Genomic DNA, 18950 nt, shown 5'->3' with positions numbered 1-18950 from the left:
GGTTACATCCACATTTGACTCTTGCTAGTTCCGGCTTTACTTGTCCATTTAACTGGACCACCATCCTTGTCCCAGTAGTCATGCACAGTTATGGAATTAAGTTACTGATCGAAGTAAATCTGATGTGGCAACCCTGAACTGTGTGAGAAAAATGCTTGAGACATTCTGCTGCTTCTAACTTTCTCTGTGGAAAATCATCATGCATGTAAGTAAAGCCAAAGTCGCAGGGCAGGCAAGTTACATGGAAGATTATTTTGTCAGATGATGGCGCAGTTAAAAAAAATCCAGAGTTTAGTCGAGCAGAGCGACCTATAGTATAAATGATTATCTGATTTCTGACCTGTTTTTTCAGCATGAAATCTTTTTATTATGGCTGGTATTAGAACAAGTATTGGGATATGGAAAAAAAGTAGAAAAATTGCATCTGGATTCCAATTAATCTCTACTTTTGTGATATCTCTGTGGCAACATAGTGCTGTCTGGGTGGACCTGCCTGGCCTGCTGATAATTTTTTGCGAAATCTTGCATAATCTAACATGTCCTGCAAGAATCCAGCTGACCTGAAAGATAAAGACCGAATACACAAAATGATTAATTCACAGACAAAATTATCCTGATTTATAGTAGTTTATGATATTGATGTTTCATCTCTCAGTAAATTTTGAGGTTCTCACAAAATGAAGCTTTATTCAAATGATTTTTTCCTCTGCGCTCTCTTCTGGTTGAGCTGATTCGACCAAGAAACATAATTTAGCTATGTCTGATATATATACTTACTGAAAACATATCTCAGCACTGGAGATATGAAATGCACAGAGGATAAGACAAACAGATGTTATATAATGTAAGAAGGAACATGAAAACATTGCGCCCACCTCTCACACGAATCACGCTGTTTTAAATTAACACTAACATTGGGCTAATCAGGGTAAATGTGTTGGGTCTGTGTCTGCGTTTGTCTTTTTCCCCTCCCCTACCTGTTTGTCAGCTGGTCAAAGTGGGAGCAATTACTACTCCTGTTTCCTCCTACCTCCTGCTGCTGATCTTCTTGATTGCCTCTACTCACCTCCAGTATTTAAGCCCGGTCTGCTCTTCCAGTGGTCGCCAGTTCGTCAGTTACTCTCGTGGTAATCTGCCACCCGGCCGCTGTTCTTTTGAATAGTATTTTGTTGCCTAACTATTAGACTTCTGTATTGATGTCCAGGATTTAACTTCCTGCCGTCTGCTTCTCCCTCAGCCCCATTCTGTGTCCTGCCTCGACCAGCTCTTTTTCCTGCCTCCCCAGTTCCTGTCCTGAGCTCCAGCATCCAGCCTCCCCATTCTCGTCCTCCAAGGACAATTTCTCTTCCAAATTGTGTGTGAAAATAAACTTCTGTGGTGAAGTTCAGTCTGCCTTATGGATCCAGTTCTTTGAAAAACCTAAGAAAATGACAAACTGCAAAATTCATGTGGTCATGATTACCTTTCTTTTTTTGTTTTAATTCACAGGCCAGAATGCTCTAATTCCAGATATTAAGGCCATTTCATGGTTTTCCATGTGCCCTTGCTGATCGGCACAGAATAGATACAGATGAGCAAATTTATGAAGCTCTTCCACTTTTGAAGGTCTACGGCTGATACTTTATTGAATATGTAACACAGTGGATGAATGGATATATGGCTGATGTGCACCAATATTAGAATTGCTATTGGTAATTGCTTAGCAGAGACTTGGGAGGCTGGTGCTAGCTGCTGGATGTGGCTGAGACAAGATTAGCATATCCTTAGATCCTTAGATCCTTATTTACTTAATGGGGAAAACGATGTGGAGTCATATATCAATCAATTCTAAATGCATTTTAAAAGTTTCCTAAAAAAGATTCACAGATTGAATTTCAGAGAAATAATGATTTTCTATGACCATAAAACACAAAGACCCATTAGGACCCTTGTAAACATGTTGATGCAGAAATATTAACTGGCCCTGAAGGTTCTGCACTCATGAAACAGAACAAGGAAGTCACTGAAAACATGGCTGCTGTGGAGGTACTCCTACATGGGGGTTTAATGTAATACAGGGTTGAACAAAATAGCTTATTTAACAAGCAGTGCAGCTTTTTTTATTCTATCTATTTTTTATAACCAGTCTTATCTATATAGAGATAAGAGTGAGTGACAGAGACAGAAAGTCTAATGAATCTGGATACAATATGCAATATGTGTAACATATACATATGTATGTATATAGGGTATATAGGGTAGGGTATGTATATACATATATATATATATATATATATATATATGTATATACATACATACATATATCCAGATTCATTGCTGAACTTCTGAACAACAAATGATGCCTGAAGATTTGGCAATTCAGATGGTTAACAATGTGATTCGAACTGGAATTTTACTGGTGTTGTCCAGAGTGATGGTACTGCTGTGGACAATGCAATGGAGTACAACAGTCTTTGGATTTAAACCAAAATTTACACCAAAATCGACTGACTGCAAAAGCTTCCCAGAAGGTTTTTGGATACATAAAAATCTGGGAGGAACCCCCCTGCAGGAGAGCAACATCACCAACATAGCTATGTTGTTATCGATGACAATGGCGTTACCACAGCAACTCCAGCAGATAAGTCGATGATGTCTGAACAGACCAGTCGGATACAGTTTGGACACACTGTACGTGAGATTTGATTTGACAGACAAATCTAATTTTCTTGCAGTCTGATCATACCTTTGGGGATGACGTTAAACCAGGACGATTTTTTTATGGGGTTTCTTTCTGATAAAAGAGAACACTGGCCTCTGGTTTCCTCACTTTTCTAAAGACTGAGTGGATTGAGGTTCTGATATTTTGCTCCAAAAGCTCCCAAAGTTAGACATATAGGTATGCCTGTTACCTACATTTTTAGTATTGTTGTGAGGACAACCCTTCTGTCCAGCAAAGCCTCAACAAGCAGATGACGGTGACTCACATTTGTTACAACCAGTCAACCAGAGCCTTTTTTTTCACAATATCTGACAGAACAACAGTCCTGCCCTTCCTCCTCCCATCCATGCCTTATTTACTCATAATGAGAAACTGCCACTCAAACTGCCTCCAGCTGCACTTATTGCAACACCGTTGAGGCTCCAGAACAAGCAAGCTCAGCTGGGATTATTGTCTCAGTTGCATTTGTTGAAACAGAGTTTTGAGCAATACAGTGGGCAAATCTGGAGGAAAGAGTTTGAGAACAAAGACTGCCTGCTGCAACTATCTGGATGGGACATATGAAGAGAAGCTTATGAATCGAAACACATGCATTATGCATAATGAACAGAGACCGGAGGGGAAAAAAGCAGAGACAGAGAGGAGACATCTTGTCATCACTAAAGGAGAGCGATGGAAAGATGGACAAAGGAGATGTCCCAAGAGACTATGCACTCATTCTGCATGGCTGCCTATTGGTCGCCATGGAAACTGTATGTGTATGCATGTGTGTGTATGTGCACTGATGACCAACATTGAGCTGGAGGAGTGTGTGTGTGATTAAGAAAGGGAATAATGTGTAGGTGCTACACGGACGGCCTCCCACAGCGTTAGTGAGAATACTTTAAAAACTCACTCTGATCACATGCCACGTCATGTGTGTGCGTGTGTGTGTGTGTGTGTGTGTGAGACAGTGTGCGTGCATGTACAGACAGAGAGAGTCTGTGGACAGCAAGATCTTATCATTTTAAAACAGGTCCCTTGGTTGATGAGTGATCTGCCGTATGGTGTGATTGATGAGGGACGGAGTGATGAACACTTGATGAGATGAAAGGGAGAAGAGCCATTCGAACGCAAACACACCCACTCATCGACACACACACACACAGACAAAGCCTATGACTAAGGCCTCACTAAGGCAACACATGTGAATGAACGCGTCGTTAAAGAGACACACAGACTAACAGAACCATAAGACACATTATGCAAAAACTCGTAAAGACACACCACCAAGGAAGATGAAGGGATGTTTACAGATGAAACGTTTTCTTCAAGTCAACAGAAACGTGACATGAATAGCACAAAGGAGGCTGTAACACCATCTACATGTTCTCTAACAAATATGTAGAGACACACTTACATACAGATACACTCAGGTGTGTTTTAACACAATGTCTTGGAGGAAAGACATCAGCAATGATCTTAGAAAAGCAATTGTTGCTGTCCATCGATCTGAGAGCGGTTATGAGACCATTTCCTCATAATGCACCTTTAAACGAGTGTTTAAAACAATGTGTTTAAAACTGTATAGTATACTAATACAGCTGAATTCCCAACAAAGCCGCTCTCTTTCACACTTTCTGTTTGTGTTGTCAAATGGCTAAACCCATCAGAAATTGTGACTGAAAATCATCCTATCAAGACTGGATGTCAGCTCGTGGTCACATAAAGCATTTCCAGACTGCTGCTGCAGCTCTGATAAAATCCTGATTTTAAAACAGCGCAGCGTCATCCGACAGATAACCATTCGAGTAGCTTAAAGATGACGTCTGTGCGGTGAATTTTGGCTATAATTACCTGTACGAAGATCTCCCTCAAATAAAAGTTGAAAGCAGCAGAATATCTTGAATGCTGTCTCACTGAGCCCACTGTGTGATGTGTTTGTCATACTTTGGTCAATAACTCAATTCTGCTCCGGTGCTTGTAAACTGCGACAAGGATGTTGGTCCAGTTAAATGGCCTTGACTCAACTGTACATGTAACCTTGCTGAGTGAGCAAGAAAGCATTCAAGACACATGCCAATCTTCCCACAAGTGCATCTGAACAAACCACAAGATTTCTGGAACAATGTATTTTAGAGACATGAGAGCAAAGTTAGGATGTTTAATGGCCAAGATGGACAGCGCAGCTCGGGATGATGATTTGGTGTTGTCATACAGTCACAGGACCTGGACACTATGAACTGACCATGAATTTCTCTGTAAAGTATTCTAGAGTCAAAAGAGTGGTCATCTGTCCAACAGCCAGAGCTTGGTTGAAATTATGCAACAGGGCAATGATCCAAAACTTAGCAGCAAAATCGTAACAGAAAAGCTTTAAAAGAAAAAAAGGAAAATAATCAAATAATGTCCTGTGAAAGTCCAGACCTTTACTCAGTTGAAATCCTGTGGTGGGCCAATTACCCAAAAAGCTCAATCAATTGAAGCAACATTGTAATAAAGAATTCACAATAATGTGAAATACTGATAACATCATACAGAAAACAATAATGTCAAGTTATTGCTGCTGAAGGTGGTTCTTCAAGCTTTTGGAACGTATATTGAGTTTTTGATTTTAGCTTAGTTTTTATTAAATGCATGACAACACAATGTAAAATCTCATGAGCTGTTGTTCATTTGAGGCTGTATTTACCTCATTTTAAGACCTGGTAAGGACTGGATCAATTTTCATTGCGTTGTATTGCATAAAACCTTAGAACTAAACAGAAATCTCACAGAAATGAATGGTGACATATTTCTGTTCTAAATATACGTTTTAGTATACTCACCCATTATTCCGAACACAGTCTGACATTATCTTAGTCTCACCTTAATCTAACCTAACACTCCCACCCCCAGTCTGTCCCCAGGCTAACCCCCATAAGCCCAACCTTAAAGTCCACTCCCTCATACCACATGATTTATTTTAATGGGACTTTCTTTTTGTCCCAAAAGGAAAAGGAAGTCAGGTCCCTGTAATGTGAGTGTGTAAACAGATTTATGCCAACATATCAAACACACTCACAAAAATTATAGTTATGCACACACAAATGTACTAAAACAACGGATAGAAACAACCTTTTGCTCCTTCCCTGCATCCTTTTGCTCCCTACACACACACACACACACACACACACACACACACACACACACACACACACACACAGACCCCTGGCACCTGAAGAGAGTGCCCTGGCTTTGCCGCACTGTGCCAACATGTGGGAGCAGTTACAGTAAAGAAACTCTGCCAAGACCACTATGAGCGTGGCAAACAGCTGCCAGGGGTGCACTCACCAACACACACACACACACACACAAAATTGAAAACCTGCAGCTGTGTGCAGCCACCTATCTTGTACTTTCACTACCACAAGAACGCAGCCACAAATTCTCAACACAGCTTCCTAACACACACACATAATTCACACATAATCCCCCGCCTCGTCCTCCGTCTTCCTTTTGTCGCGCTAACACACACTTTGCTGAGTCAAATGTGTAATAAAAAAAGACCAAAATATAATAAGGATGTCCCCCGCCTGTCTTGATTTTCATTGACTGATATATAGGAAGCTTAACTGTTCCATTGATTTTGCACAGTACATTCCTGGTGGTTCAGCTCTCCTCACTCAGCGAGGCGTCTTAATCTCTCAGGATTGCTGCAAGGTGATGAATTGTCACTCAGAGCTGAGCAGGCTTCAGCTTTGGTGACTACGAGCAGAGAAGTTTATACAGAGAACGTACCACAGACTTTGTATCGATGCGGCCATTTAATCTATGATTTTTTTCTGTGTGTTGTACATGGTTTCAAATTTTCACAGATTAGTTTTTAGATGAACAGATCTTATGAGGCTGATTCCCATGCAGACAAGACTACGTTTACCAATTATATTCTAAATTGTTTATTAACTCTCTACCAATTATCGCCATGGTAAAAATGTCTTGGCATTAGCTCTGTTTGAATCGGGCAATTATCATCATTACCTGTGCTCATCTTGTGATTTGCAGTAATTGCAGAGGTCATCTGTGTTCATAATTACTCATGAATCTGCCATGTGAGTCAACTGTGGAGTAAGAAAGTTCTCCACAAATTGCCTTCCAGATTTTACCAAAAAGCAAAGATCATCCGGTAAACTAGCTGTGCGTCTTGGGAATGTGAGTTTTTAAAAAACACAGATTTCTGGGGTTTTCCAAATGTGTATTCTTTTTCTTTTCTGTACCCAGAAGAACAAATTGATTTAATTTCATTACAAACTGCAGGACACTTATGAAGCAGCTCAGCATGGAGAGCCCTTTGCAAAGGGGGAGTTTATCCCCATGTCTGTCTTTTGTGCAACATTACAGCAAAAAACAGACAACTAATTTAGATAAATCTGAGGCAAACCTGAAGCTATTATTTTCAGGTAGGTAAAATATTTTTTGGGAAACAGGGGCTTTGCTTTTGAGAGTTAGATAAATACACTGATACTGCTGTTATATGTGCATCTTAATGCTGAAGCCAGGCAACCATAAGCTTGAGCGAGCATACCAATTGGAATTAAGGTCAAACATCTTTTCAACAGCAGTCCAATAATTGGAAGAATCACATCCCAACACTTCTAAACCTCACTTATAAACACATGTCACAGAGGCAAAATGGGCAGGCTGGCATTGCAGAACATGCCACTGTAATCAACAACGCTGTTGCCACTCAGATGATTCCGAGATGTTGGCTTGATCTATGCAAGCGAAGCCGAGTCTGTTTGGCATGTGTGAATTATGAATGAGGAACAAAGCTAGGTAAATGAGGACATCTTCTGTAAACCGTTAAGGTAACCTATGTATGAAAAGGGCTTTTGATAAATCTTAGATCAACGAAAATGTCAGCAAACAGACCTCACAGATGCATAGCTACATGTTATAGCGTTTTGCTGCAGTTTGGAGGCAATCTCATGAATTCGTGGAGCAATTTCAACTGTCAGCTGCTCTTAGTTTTGTTGCTGCTATTGTTGGTCCTTTAGCTCTGCACTGCTGTGGAAAAGAATGAAGTCAGAGTGGAAAAAGATCTGCTTTGTTATGGAGTGAAAAAGAGTGCAGATTCTGTCACTGTTTTTCACCTGTGGTTCTTTGCTATTTATGGATGTTGGTTCTTTCGTCTTCTTTAACCTTTTGGTGAATTGCACATCTGTTCCTCTGTGCTGAAAAAATGTCCATCTGTGAAAGCTGAGAGCAACGCATATGGATACCTCTGAGACAGTATAAAACTGCTCTAATCTGAACCCAACCACTCAGTGGTGAAACCGCAAACACACATTGCATATAAAATATTTCAGTCATTTTCCAGCTGTGAACTAGCTTACCAACATTCTTAAACTATGCAGCTTATGGTCTGTGGCTGACATGTCCTGCCATTGATGCAGCAACAGATGAGAGGCTTATGTCGATGCTACAAGAGGATGCTAACAAATTGAAGAAAGAGCTGAGTTGTTGCAGTTTGTGCATTAGTCACAGCTGTCCCTGGTGAGAGTGTGAAAAACTACCAGATGAAAAATCATCACTGCTTAACGAAGCTGGTGTTATCAGATGTTATGATCCTAAACTCTGCACAAAACCAACACCGAGCGCAGTAACTCCTATAACATCTAATTAATGTTCACTGAGTAGGTGTGAAGTTTTCTGTATATGCACATACAGCACAGTCACTTAACAACTGTAGCGCAAGATTGTTAGCTTAGCCAACTAACATGTGTTTCCCACTTAGGTGTTATGTTTCAACTTTTTTTTTTGTTTTGTTTTAACAATGATAATCCATAATGCATCCATTAAGGCATTTCTGTCTTAAAGACAAACAGTTAGGTCGGTGTCAGACATTTGGAAGGCATAATTGGCTAGTCTGATGCTAATGTTTTATGTCATGCCTATTTATAACATTACAGTGTTAGGCTTTGCTCGGCTTAAATTCCTGTGTTGGAACTGTTTAACTGTTTACCTCCACAATTCAGTTCAATATATTGTTGTTCTCAGACTTTTGACAACATTGTTTTAAACAGCTATTGTCTAACACATGAAACGTGTTTCCTGTCAAATCTCATATTTTTTAATTTTTTTACACTGACATCACATATTTTTCTATTCGTCTTGTTTTTTAAATAACTTACACACCAGTATCTGGTCAAACAATGACAAACTTAATTTTTGTTGATAGTATAATGGTATCTCACATTGTGTCATGTATTGGAAACAGCTTTTAAAAAGTTAATGTTTTATCCTGCATATGGGATCGTTTTTGTTTAATTGAACACTTTTAATGAAAGGACGGAACTGATTCTTAAATTTCCTCTCGAAGGACATGAAAGAATGAACACAACAGTTGAAAAGAAATCTCAGTGACCTTTCTTCTTTTTCTCTCCTTTTTGTCCAAGGTGACGGGTTTCACTTGTGTCTTCTGATCATTTTGTTTTTGATTCGCAACTATTTAGACCTCACCACAACCAGCTGGCGACGCCTCACAGTCAAGCTTATTCACTTCAAGCCAGTTAATGGATACAGGCTGGATGTATGTTTGATATAAAGTAACATTTCAACAAAATTGTTTCACATTTGATTCACCATTGGGTGAACAACAAGCTTGAGAATGTATGTGTGGGTGGGGGGGTAGCAGATGACCAAATCACTGTCAGGCATTGGAGGGGGCACATTTTATGAGCACTTTAAAAGACTTTAAAAAGCACCTTTACTCAATTTCAGCCTGTGTCTACGTGGGAAGTAACAGAATTTGTGGTTGTATTATAAAATATGGGTTTTTCTGGATGAGTATTGTCTAAAATACTCCAGTACAGTTTGTGCTGTTGTATCCATTTCAAAGTGGAATCTTGTTGGAGAAAATGTGATGAACTAAGAAAATGCAGCTTGTCTTTCTGTATACTAGTATCACAATTTTTGCATCAGTTCACATTTAAAGTGGCGATAGAAGCATGTTAGGCGATGAATCCTGAAACACGTCTCACTGTTCAGGTTTCATTTTAATTTACTGTACGTATTGCATCCAATAAGGTGTAATGTTACAGGTATTTTGATTACCCCTGCAGAGCAGCTGACAGCACATCAAGAGGAAAGAACATACAGGGCTGTGTGTGTTTGGGAGTGTGTGTGGGGGGTTGTTTTATATAAATATACTGCATGTATCGTTTCCCCTGCTGTCGCTAGGGTAAAGTTGGCAACCTTGGTCATCAAGTGTCTCTGTTTCACACACACATACTTGTAAATTTCACCCCACATCAAGATCATATCATTAATATCACACACGCATTCCCTCAGAACTGCTACCAGGTGTCTTTGGCTCAGGTTGCTGCGTCCACTATGACTTTTACATGATATTTTACTGATGGTCAGGGCAGGCGGCCGCCAGTTGGCCAAAAAGGTCTTCTTCTATTCCAAATATTAAATACCAGCTTCAGGGATAACCACTGGAACTGCTCTGTGTAACGTGCAACCTCATGGTTTCTGAGCGAAGTCTGTCTTGCCTGGATTAAGAAAAGCGGCGTTAGAATTTAGTTTAAGAGGTTGTGGAAGCAGTTTGATTCCAGATGACACTAGCTGTAAGACATTTTCTACTCTTCACTGCTGTGCCTCTTTTTAATCGATTCCAGCTAAAGTGTGGGATGTGGGCTGAGTCTGGAGTCAGGGCCAGAAAAAATGTTATCTGTGGCCCAGATTTGAACTAGTTCTGTCTTGTTTTATTTGTTTTCTGTTGACATGTGGTTTTTCTTTTGTTTGCTTGTAGCTCAAATTTTGCACCAATCAGTGATAACCTGATCTGGATTGCAGCAACTTTGCTATTTGGATTATATCTAAATAACTTTACGTAATGTTTGCACAAGGGATGTCGATATTTGAGACCAGATTGGGGTCCCAACTGAGACATTTTTTGATTGAGCTGTATCAAGTTAATTAGATACTCCTCATCCTCACATGTTTGTTTTTTTATGTCAGACTGTAATACAGTTTCCCCAAAGAGTTGTGTTAACATGTAATCGGTTTTGAAAATATTTGAAACTGGGAAACGAGAGCAGCCCAACTGTCAATCTTAAGTAGTAAGTGTATCGCCTGCTGTAAACGGTGAACAGATGGCTGTCAGTTTGGGGAAACAGCAAGGAAGGGATGACTGGCTAGCCAAGCTAACAAAACAGACAGGAGAAGAGCAATATCTGCACCTAAAACCACACAAACCTAAATTTTTGTTTGGTACAAAACTTTCTCAACCAAACAACATCTGTTGCGCAGGTAGTGCAGTTTTATTTTTTTCATTTTTCAAATGGATGAACTTCACTTGAGCATTTGAAGAGGGTAGTGTTGGCAGCTAACCCATCCAGTTGTCCAAAATATGTGCATGCAATTATTGCAGGAGAACAACACTACTACGGGGAGCTGTAAGTTAAAATATGTTGGTCTGCCTGATAGCAATTTTTTGTGTAAAAAGTTTTTTGAACTGCTATGCATTCACTTTATATGTAACACAGCTTCTCTTTATTTCAATATAGATATTGAATAAATATGACTATGTTGTTTTTGTTGAATCTGTTTGAAACAAGATGATCCGTTTGAAGTAAAGCTGATAGTTTATCCTATTTGCTTCATTCCCATACAAATCAAGAGACTCCAGTTGACTCGCATATTAAAGGCACATTACTAGTTTGTAAAGTTTGTTTGGAATTCCAAAGGCTTTTGTTTTGAGATTCAATATCTGAGCAATTAGCTTATTTTGATTATTACAATTCCTACATTGGGTAGTCTTAAAGTTAATTGAGCTGTGTTTTCTCAGTTTAAAAACTTACTTTGTATCCCGTTCATGATGCAAATAAAGTACATCAAATGTAGTATATTCTGGGTAAAAGAAAGTTTTAAAAAAGCCCACACAAATGAATAATGGAAATAGGCAAACAAACTATTTTTTCGATGTCCAACTAAAACCAGCAGTTTAAAAAGAAGCGAATGAAAGAGCTATCCTAAATTAAATAATACATTCCTAATGACTGTTCTGGTCTGCATACCAGATACAGTTGAAATAAGAAAATGTAGTGGGAGACAGAGAGTAGAGTCAGATAATTACAGAGATAATTCACCAGTGTTTGAGGTGATGTTATGGCAGTGCAAATGTATATTGTTTAACCAGTATATATTGTATGGCACTTCCTGCACATTTTATGGCATTCATTTTTTTTTAAATATAATGGAGAGTGGCAAAAACTGAAAGTGTAAAAGTGTGTACATTAAATTACATTAATTTAATATCATAAAAATATGCAGCTTCATTCAGCATATCATTCATACAGTTTCTATTCTTAAACTCTATGCATTGTACATACTGAATGTGTAATGACTGTAAAACAGAAATGCACGACAGCAGTTGTTAAAAATGAGAATGCTTGGTTCCTTGCAGAAGTGACACTAAACCACTTGCAAATGTTCTGCTCAGTTTCGTAAGCTGAAGACATACCTCTGTCATCTACACTTGGCTATTTCTATGTGCGCAGAGAGAGAAATTCCTTTGGATTTTCTGTGTAATGGGCCTGAAAGTTAAACCCGTCACAAAATTGGAAGAAAAAGAACAGTGGAGGTTCGTTGGTGTTGTAACATTGGAGAACATGGATATGACTTCTACACTGCCAAGAATCCATGATTGATGTAAGTCCGCCATCTGTTGCCACAGAATATGTTGCATAACTACCAACGGGTCAGACTGGCTATAGGGACATCTATAATGTCACACATGCATACAGTAAAATTGATACCAATAGCGAGCTTGCAGAGGCTCATGTGAACGATGGATGAGGTGATGCAGACGAGACCGCTGATCTCCTTACTCTCACTCTGACCTGAATACACTCCAGTGCACACACACACACACACATGCAGCATCCCGTAGCAGCTGACAGCCATTCATTCACTTCAGTGACATGCTCATGTTATATCTAAATGGGGGGGCTTTCACAGGATTGGAAAGCCTCCTCACCACATGCACAACTTGTTAGTTTTTGCTTATTTTTTGCTCACCAGTTCTATTTTTCTCTGCTTCTCTTCCATAACCATGTAATAAAACAAAACAGTTACAAACAATGGATAGCCTGGGCTCCTTTTGACAAGCGACATGCTTCAGACGTTGTCTCTTTGTCCACCAGCCTTAAGCTGAAACCTTAAAAAAAAAAAACTGCAATAAAAGTCGCCACACCTTTCGGTGACACCTTGACCCTTTACACATACATTCGCACACTCAAATCAGCTTGCAGCATGTTTGCTCATACAACGTGAAAGCCTCTCTCATTAACCCAGAGGGCACCCCCAACCTTCCATTGTGCCCCTATCTCCTGCGGCATTCTGGGTAAAGTAGTTTGACAATGTCAAGCAGATAAGCCCAATGCAAACCTACTGATAAGGAGTCAAAGACTGCACTTAATGTCTGTGTGTTTTGAAGGCGTCGGTTGATTGAGGAGCCGATGAGGAGGATGTAAAAGACCAACAGTGAGTAGAATAGGGGTGTGTGTGTGTGTGTGTGCGTGTCAGGAATATGGTTTCATATCTTTGCAATAACAAACCAAACTGCAGAAACAGCTAAACGCAGAAGACAAAAGAAAAGCAAACACATACCGGTGGACAAAGAAGTTGTATTTTAGTGAATGTGTGTGTGGTTTTAAACTATGGTCAAGGCCCATTAGTTAAGTTACTCAGAGAAAAAAGGCGAGTTAATTTCCTGTATTGACAAGTAAAACAGGCACCGGCCGAGAAGAAAATAGAAAAATGAGGGCAAAGGAGGGGCTGCCATTAGAAACCCTGGTCAGAGTAAAATAAAGTTTATGGCTGATTTTCAAGGGGATGCCGCAATCAAGCTCCCTCTGAGCAGTGCCACGAGGCAATTCGATGGTGCTTTGAGGTCAAAGGTAAATGCTCCATGTAGACAAGAAGTTTGCGATAAGCTGTATCACAAAGTCTGTTGTTACAGTGCAATAAGAAGGTGTGAATGTGTTGCTGAAAGTCTCGTATAAAAGTCAGTATATATATATATAGATATATAAACTTAGATCATGAAAGTCCACACTCACACCAAACCTGCCCAGTAAAGCTAAGCAGAAACAGTAAAGTGAAAAAGAAAGTACACCCTTATTAATTTCTAAGGTTTTATATATCAAGACATAGGATATATCATCTGTTCTTTACCAGATCTTAAAGTGAGTTAAATTAAACAGCAGTAGTACAACAACACGTTAATTATTACACTTTTATTCCCCAAAAAATACTAAATGCAGATGGAGTGTGTGAAAACCAAGTACACCCAATGATTAAGTAGCTTGTAGAACCACCTTTGGCAGCAGTAACTTGAAGTTATTGTTTTCGTTATGATGCTATCAGTCGGTCATTGTTGCGATGGAATTTTTGGCCCCCTTTTCTTTACAATGTTGCTTAAGTTTATTAAACTCTCATGGTCCAGCCACAATATCAGGTTGAGGTCTGGACTTTGACTGGGTAATTGCAACATCATGATGAACACCATTCATTTTCAGACACCCTGTTGTAGATTTGTTGCTTTGTTTGGGATCATTGGTCTGTTGCATGACCCATTTTCAATCAAGCCTTATCTGTCGGACAGATAGCCTCACATTTGACTAAAGCAGGCTTGGATATGCAGTTCATGGTCAACTCAATGACTTCAAGTTGTCCAGGTCCTGTGGCTGTATATCTGGAGTCCCACACCAGCTTCTTAGCAGGGCTGAAAAGATCAGTTAGGGAAGACTCAACGCGAAAAGAGTTACGAGAGAATACTCTGTAATAACTAGCCAAACCTAGAAAATGTCATTGCTGACATTTGGTGGTGGGAGCTGGATAATCAATGATGGCACATATCTTGGCTGAGATGAGACGCACTGATCCCTGACCTACCACCAAGCCAAGATATGCGATGGTCGCTTTTACAAACTCACTCTTACTGAGGTTCAATATGAGTGAAGTCTTTTCGAGATGCTGGAATACATCTAGCAGAGTTACCATGTGACTTTCCCAATCGTTTGAATACACAACATCATCCAAATAAGCTTCACAATTAGCCACAAGAGATAACACTTTCCACATCAGACAGTGGAAGGTACATTCCAAATGCCATGACTGTACTGAAGAAAGTTTAGAAAGTCAAGAAAAACTTAAGAAACGTATTACAAATGTAGAGGTGTCAGAGGCTCAGTCAGCAGTAGCTGTCAAAAGCCTTTGAGCAGGTCTAGCTTTGTCAAATAGTAAGCCATGCCTACCCTGTCAATACAATCCTCAACACAAAGAAGAGAAAAGGAATCAGGCTTGGTGACGTTCACCCTCCTGAAGTGGTACAGAAAGGAGGGGATAAGTCAGCTTTTGGAACCAACAAATAGGGGGAGCTCCATGATCTAGTGTTAAGAACTGCAAGACCATTTTTCAGCAAGTACTCAACCTCCTTCTGCATCACAACCAGTTTGAGAGGGCTCACACGGTATGGATGCTATTTGATCGGCTAATGATCACCAACATCAATATCGTGATGAATGTAGGCACATCTGAAAACAAATCAAGATAACTGTGTATCTGCCCAAGAACAAAATCTTTTTGAGAGACAGGAAGGTGGAACAAATTATTCTCAAAATCTGCGAGCACTTGAGTTTTTCAGACAAGCTCCCAGAACACGTGCATCTTGTTTGGTGAGGTCACCAAAGAAACTGTAGTAATACAACTCACTTCTTCTCAAGCTTTTATCTCCTCAGTATAACTGGTAGCATATGTGTTAAACATGTTAACGTGACAAACACAGCACTTATGTTTCCTATCAGGGGTATAAATGGCATAATCTGCATCACTCAGTTTCTTCTTAATCATATGACTTGGCATGTAATGCTGATCCTGATATCGCTTAAGAGCCAATACAGAAACAGAAACAGTGTTGCATTACATTTTTGTCAAAGCATTACTTCATTTTACTCTGTCAGTTCGCCATACTTAATAGGCATGATGAACCTGCTCTCGAAAGGAACCTACATAATCAAGCAGTTTAAGGGGACCTCTAACTGTATGGCCAGACTCAACAGGATTGAACCCCAATGACTCCTGCACTATTTCCAGAATCACAAATAGTAGGACAGGTATAACTTCATCACAGTCAGGACCAAACTCGAGACAGCATGTATGCAGTATAGTTTTTAAAGTTTGGTGGAATCTTTCCAGAGCTCCTTGGCTTTCAGGGTGATAAACACTGGAAACCTGGTGTTTTACAGCTAAAACCTCAAAGCTTGAATACACAGAGCATAAAGTTAGTTCCTTAAGCTGTTTGAATAACCTTTGGTAACGTGAAAGTAGTACAACTTCACCAATTCTACTGAATTTAAGGGAATGGAAAGCTATTTCTTCAGGGAATCGAGTGTTGGCACACTTAAAAGTTAAGAGGTATTGATGACCAGATTATGACTTTTATCAAGTCTACAGTAAGCCTCTGAAATGTCTCCGCCCACAACAGGAATTGGCTGTACAGGTAGAGGTGCAGGAGGAATCACCTTGTTTGGTTTTCTCACAAACTGACATACATGAAACGTATGGCAATATCTAACAATATCCGATTTCAAACCAGGCTAGAAGAAGTGTTTAAGTATTTGGCTGTACATCTTAGTAATACCCAAGTGGCCAGATATTAGATTATCATGCACCAAATTCAGTATCTGTGAGTAATAATCATACGGAACAAAAACACCTGGTAGGTGCAAGCCCACTAAGAACCATGAGGAGAGGCAGACCTCTCACCTTCCAAATAGAAGCCAACATCAGCTGTCGCCAGACCCTCTTTAGATGTAACAGCTGTAAAACATTTTGCTTAGGAATGATCAGTTTCTGGGACGCCGCTACTTCCTCCTTATAAAGTCAGTGTTGTCTTAGCAGAAACTATAGGGTTGCACAAGTTCAACTCCACCTTAAGTAAAACAGATGACTCACTCTCCGCACTCTTGCTACTTGAGTTTTCAAACTTTCCTGTAAGGACATCCATTAGGTCTGACTTAGCCATTTCAAGAGGTTCAGCCATGAAAGTATCAGAATAGCCTTTCGAGAACTGAGCACAAGTCACAACACAAGCAAGAGACACAACAGGACCCAAATCATGCTGATTATTTGGGTCAGAAGCCATGGGTATTGTCTGTCACAACAAACTTTTTTACCAGGAACGTCATTGACCAAAATGAGACTCCTTCAACACGAATGTAAGGATGCAATCCCATTGACACAAAATCTGTGACCAACACACACTTAAAATACATTGTACGAAGGGGTGCTCTGAGAAGACATTTCGCTTCCCTACATTAAGGCATCATCACCAAGAAAAGTCTCATCTGAAAGAGGCAAAGTTTTCGGAACAGTATGAACTTTGATGTATTTCACAAAATGCAAATAGGTATAGCATTGTCAGACCCTAACATAGCTACATAACCATCTAAAATAAATAGTTCAAAGCCTGTGGACTCCATTACCAGAATTGCCAGGAAGAAATACAGCCACCAGACAATTTTTAGAAGTGAGAATGCCTACACATGAATTCATCTTTAGAGTGAATCTTAGAACTAGACATGACTTTGTGGGACAGAACATAGTCATCAACTAAGACAGCAGCTTCTTATACAGTTTCATCTGTTAACTCAAATAACTCAAAACTGCCTCAGTTTTTCAACTCCTCCATAAGAACCAGCTGACGGAGCTGCTTTTTAGTCTCCACTTTTAGAGACATGCACCAACAATCAAATGGGATCTACTTCTCTTAAGAAAATTCCACATTGGTTTGCTTCTCATGCTTAGAGTAGCCACAAAAGCGCTGTCTGTAAGCTTTCGGCTCTAGCTCATAAGCATGCAAAATAGTGGTCTTAATAACATCATAGTCAGTGCTTTCCTTTAGTCTTGGTGCAGAATATGCCTCCTGAGCTTTGCCCACTAGAACACACTGTAACAGTAAGGTTCAATAATCCTTGGCCAAAACTCACACAAGCAAAACAATCTGAATCTACAACACTAAACTCCATAACCTCCCACTAAACACACACAAAGCAGGCTCAACAGGTCATGATATGCTACCCACATGTTGCTCTTATTGCAGTGGTTGACATTACTACATTTCTGATCTGGACTTTCCCAGTTCCCTTGCTGACTGAAAACTTGGGCTTCCTTATTTAGCCTGTATATCTTCCTTGGCATTCCTGAGCACGCCACCACTGGGTTACCCATATAATAAAGTGATGCAGGTCTCTCCAGCACCCACCGGTTATCTCAACTGGGAAAAGCCAAAAACTAGCTCATGCGACAACACACAAATCGAGCGTAACAATGGACACCACAACATGGTTTAAGGTGATCACTCAAAATATTTATTAATAAAGATGAGCAATTGAATAAAAAAGGATATACTAAGAATCTGAAGGTGGTGCTGGTGCTGTTTCTGCTGCTGGATGTCTTTTTGCAAATTCGAAACTATACTGTTACGAGTTTCAACATTCATGTAGCTCTGGGGCTTTTTTTCTGTTTTTCTGAGCATTGTACAGTTTATCCTTGGAGTGAATAGAACACGCACTTCTGAACAGATTTGCAAGTGTCTCAAATGTAGATGGACAATTGCTTCTCTAAGATCATTGCTAATGTCTTTCTTCCTTGCACCATGCCAACACACATCTAAATGTTCCAGACCAGTAAACTTTCCAAACTGCTTTTACAGAAGCGCTCACACTTGCTGGTGTTCAATTAATCAAGTGTATTTGAGCAGCAGTACCTGGCTGCCACTTCTCCTTTTAATCCCTATGGAAGAAGCTAAAAATATGCATTTACTTCTCTCACACTGCTTCTGCTTTCACTTGGCTTAGCTCTTGTTCATTGAATAATGACACTGTATAAAATGTCATGTGCTGTTCATCTGATGATGATGACTTTTTTGTTTTGTCATTTAAAGATAAATAAAACCTTAGATTTGAGATGGGTGTACTTCTTCCACAACCGTATATTCTGTACATTTTGTCTGAGGAACACATGTGAACTGCATACTGTTTGTGAATGCACAAAGCAAGGATTTCAAATCTTTGCAGGCTGAAAGCAGATACCCTCGCTTTGTTCTTTTAATGGTCCTGTTCCGTTTTTATTAATCTGAATACCCGACCCACCTGAAGAGCCCGAGGAGACTTTATCCTACCCAGTCTCCTCTCATGGAACACCGTAAGATACAGTT

Source organism: Leuresthes tenuis, unplaced genomic scaffold (genome assembly GCF_036924035.1).
Source record: "Leuresthes tenuis unplaced genomic scaffold, fLeuTen1.0.hap1 SCAF_20, whole genome shotgun sequence".
In the NCBI taxonomy this organism is placed as follows: domain Eukaryota; kingdom Metazoa; phylum Chordata; class Actinopteri; order Atheriniformes; family Atherinopsidae; genus Leuresthes; species Leuresthes tenuis.
The sequence above is the reverse complement of the archived record's forward strand: the minus strand, read 5'-3'. Positions refer to the sequence as shown.